Raw genomic sequence first — 4,226 nt, forward strand, 5'->3', positions numbered from 1 at the left:
CTGGTTTTAACCTTTTAATGATAAAAATAACCAGAACCTCAGAAGGATAGCACTACACAAAACCTCCTTAAACTTTCATGTTAAATGAATGGATTCTCAGAAAAGGGTTTTCATTTTGCTATAATGACCTATTTTCTGATAGTCACTAAATATAGTCACTAAATATAAACTAGAATTACTCACTCCATTCCTACTATTGTTGTATTTATTCCCATGTTTTTTCTTGGCTCACTGGAGTATATCATAAGGTTTGGGGGTAAAACAAAGCTCACAGTACCTTGCACCCCTTTTTGAACTCCTTTTATTTACCTGACCTTATCCTGAATTTCAAGCCTGGCTTTGCTCAGGTCCTCCTAAAGTGAGACCTTATGCTGGTCCATGGGCACCTCTGCTTTAACCCACACAGCAGATCCTTCTACGGTGAGGATGCTGCAGGAAAAGTGGAAAGGTGCTTGAATTTCCAAAAGCTGGCCAGTGGATTGAAGGTGTAAAACACAATTTGTGAGTTTCATATATTCCACTATAAATAATGACTTGTAAACCCAGGAAAAGCATTGAGCAGCAGGTTGCTGGACAGCCAGTATCAGGCAGCACTGTTCCCAAGAGCCCAGGGCAAAAGGGAAGGAAAAGGTGTGTGAGACTCTGTGGCTGCAGCATGTGAGGCTGCACTCACCTGAAGGAAAGTGCTGGGAAATCTGTTTCTTCCACAGAAATCCCTGCTGGCACCTGCCCAGGTGCTGGCACACACAGGTTACCACAGCAGGGGGAATTTTTAAAGTTTCCAGCAAGTGCGTGAGGAGGCTTTGGAATAGTACCAAGAGATTTTTGTCTCCTTTACTGCTTGAGGAACCTCAAGAAGTGATTCCTGAGGCTTGTCCCACCCATCCTGCAGCTGCCAGCTCCTTCCCAGCAGATGGTGTTTCCTCCAAAAAATCCCTGTGCTGGGACACCTCCACAGCCACTCCTGGCCATAAGGGCACCTTTGTTCTGGTGTCCTCAACACTTAATACCATTGTGAGATCAAATATGTTTTTTTTGACAGCCTGGTGTGTCTTACACAACAAAGGGGTAATACACACCTAAATAAATCCCCATGGAGTGTGTGCTCACGTTATCTGTGCAGAGCCTTGCACAACCAGCACCAGCAGGCTCCATGTGGGACCTGCTGCCAGCAGGAGCTGCTCCAAAGGGCTCCAAAGGAGAGGGAGAGATCAGCAAGAGCTCTGCCAGCACTGCATTGCAAACTCTCCTCTGCCCCCCACCAGTCAGGCAGGAGAGATGGGCTCCAGGGCACCCACGTGCTCCCAACCCAGTGCCCCTCTGAGAGGCTGCTTCACGCCTGGTGCCACAGGCTGAGCTCCAGAAATGCTCTCTCTAGGTCCCAGTTTGTCCTCTGAAGGCACAGCCTCCCCACCCATCTGTGTGCCATGTGGCACAGGGGCATGGTAAACAGCTGTGGGGAGCCAGAAAATCATATAAATAAATATCCAGAGAGGAAAATACTGTGACAGGGAGAAATTTTATTGAAAGAGCAATACGAGAGCAGCCTATGTGCCTAAGAGCTCTGCCTCCTGGCTGTGGATGTTAAAAGGGGCCACAGGAACCCCCAAACATCCACCAGCCAAGCCAGAGGCTGCTGCCTGTCCTGCTCAGGCCACAGCCACAGCACAGAGCAGCACTGGAGAGAAAGGAAGAGGGAGACAGTGGAGCAGAGCAGGGCTTGGGGTGCATGCGCTGCCTCAGAAAGGGAGCAGCAACGAGGTTCCCCCCGAGCAGGATCTTCCCAGAGTGCTCTGGCCGGAAAACTCATCCTCCTGGAAGAAGTAGAACAAAAACAACTCAGTTTTCTCATTCAGACTTTCACCAGCTTTTTGCTGTGTCCCAGGTGAAGTTTTCCTGTGGAAAACCAGCAGAGGGAAACTGAGAGCAGCCCATGGGAAATGAGGTTGGCCAGGGTGGTGTGAGGCTGTGGGATCTGCATGTCCCAGCCCTGGGTGGACACATTCCCACTCCCAGGACACAGCACAGTGGGAAAACTCAATCCTTACATCAGTGATGGCAACTTCAGCGTTCCTGAGGTTGGTGTTGAGGACGTTGGGCAGTGGGACCGACACACGGAGGGCATCTGCAAAAACAGGTGTAGGAATCTCATCACAGGGATGAAACCCAGAATGAAGGCAGCAAAGGGAGGGGGAGAGCCTCAAATCCAGCTGGATCTGAGATGAGAGGGGACCCTGACCCCCCTACCTTGAACAGAAGGCACATATACAGCTGTGAGGACCTTCTTGAGCCATTCTGCCAGCGAGGAGGCCTGCAGGGAAGAGGATGTGTCAGAGCAATGGTTATTGGGCCATGCCAGGGTGATCAGTTGAGTTCTGCTCAGTTTGCTATCGAATACAAGAACTAGGAATCCTCCTTCACCGAAACACTCCCAGGACTGAGGGTGGGTATGCTCTTTGGCTAATTTCTTTTTAATTATTCCTCCCCGATTCCCAGCACCCCCAAGTGAGGAGATACACCCAAGTGTCACTGCTGTAGAGCACAGGGGATCTGCAGAGCAGAGGGAAATTGCCCTCTGCCAAGAGAAGTAGAAGGATGAAAAGTGAAGAATGAGCTTGTGGATTTCCTCTCCCACACAGAGCCTCTGGCCATTGCATCACTCACTGCAGCACCTCCACCCAGTGCATGCACTTACACTGGCAGCATCAAGGCTTTGGGGGAACCGTGTCAGGTTGATGCTACAAAAGATAAAAACAAGGAACAGTTGGGGTGTGTTGGTGCAGCCTCCCCCAGGCCCTTTCTTGGTCTGGAAGTTTTCTCACCCTCATAAAGATGCAGGATTTTAAAATTAGAACAACGTTTTTACAATTCTCTCATCATGTCAACCACGCAGTTGGTCGGAGGTTGGGGCTGGGAGGAGGCAGGAAGGCTCCAGAAGCCCTTGACTTCTTTACCATATCTACATCACTGTCCCCCACCAGCCCCATTTGTCCCCAGGCAGAGTCCCCCACCCGCAGAGCTGGGCTCTACCTGTCAAGAGCTAGGGAGGTTTGCAGTTTGCCATCAGAGACTGATGGGGTGATGTTCAGAACGATGTCCTGGAAATGGAACAATGAAAGAAATGAGGTTATTCCCCTGCACAGCTCCCAAGACTGAAAAGTGTATTTGTAAATTACCCATTCTGAGAAAAAACACTTGTCTGTGCCGAGGAGCCACATTTTCGTGACAGATGGCATCATGTATCTCTCTCCCCAGGGCCTGCCTTCCTGTCTTTATTTTGTGTTATTCCTGAAACATTTCACTTACACTTTGTGCTTGGTTATGAGCTTGTTTAAAGGGCTGGGCATCACCGCTTTGATGATGCAGTAAATACAAAAGCACAAACGCTGCAGGGCCAAGGGCAGGGCAAGCCAAGGGGATGCCAGCTGTGCTCCAGCCTCAGCCATGGCCCTGTTCCAGGCCTCTTATCCCTCAGGAGCTCACTCACCACATCGACGGAGAACAGGAGCCCCTGGGGGGTCTGCAGGGCAGGGCTGGAGACGTCAATAGTGGCTCTGAGGGTGACAGTGGCCCTTCCATCCCTCACAGCCACCACTGGCTCATCCCTCACTCGGACACGCAGCTCCAGGGGCAGGGAGCCAGGGAGGGCCCGGCTGAGCTGCAGGGACAGAGGAGGTCAGGGCAGGGGTGGGGTGAGTGAGGGGCTGGAGCCAATGCAATGGAGAAGGTGACTGACCTGGGGGATGAAGGGGAAAAGGGCAGACACGGTCAGCGAGCTGCTCTGGGTCACCTGTGGGAACAGCACTGGTGTCATTGCTGCCCAGGAGGGGCTGGGCAAAGCCCTCACCAGGCTCAGCTGGGCCCCACAAACACAGCAGGCAAAGGTGGGCACCCAAGGGCAAGCAGGACACTGACCTGGCCTTGCAGAGGGGAATTGCTGCCCGCCAAGCTGGTGATGCTGAGGTTGAGGGCGCCCTGGCCCTGGCCCTGCTCCAGCAGGGCGCTGAGGGTGTCCTGGGAGAGGCTGAGCCGGGGCCGGCGGCCGGTGGCCAGCTGCAGGCTGGCACTGAGGGGCAGCTCCTGCGTGGGGGACGTCACACCATCCCTGCCATTCTCAGACAGGAGCTGCAGGGCACAGAGCAGGGAGGGGCGTTGGTGGGGCTCAGAGGCTGCACTGGGCACCCTGCCTGCCTGTGCACCTCGGGGAGAGCCTCCCATGCGGTTTG

General features: G+C 52.9%; 1 long non-coding RNA gene across 1 annotated transcript; it reads right to left on the minus strand.

Annotated features, from left to right (window-relative positions):
* Positions 1 to 2,247: 2,247 nt before the first annotated feature.
* LOC134426759 (uncharacterized) lies at positions 2,248 to 3,623 on the minus strand. Its single transcript, XR_010030033.1, has 4 exons — positions 3,488 to 3,623; positions 3,031 to 3,098; positions 2,696 to 2,738; positions 2,248 to 2,311 (listed from the first exon to the last, which is right to left on the minus strand). It is a non-coding gene; the product is annotated as an uncharacterized LOC134426759 (long non-coding RNA).
* Between the last annotated feature and the right edge of the window lie 603 nt (positions 3,624 to 4,226).

The sequence above is a fragment of the Melospiza melodia genome, chromosome 19 (genome assembly GCF_035770615.1).
Source record: "Melospiza melodia melodia isolate bMelMel2 chromosome 19, bMelMel2.pri, whole genome shotgun sequence".
Lineage (NCBI taxonomy): Eukaryota > Metazoa > Chordata > Aves > Passeriformes > Passerellidae > Melospiza > Melospiza melodia.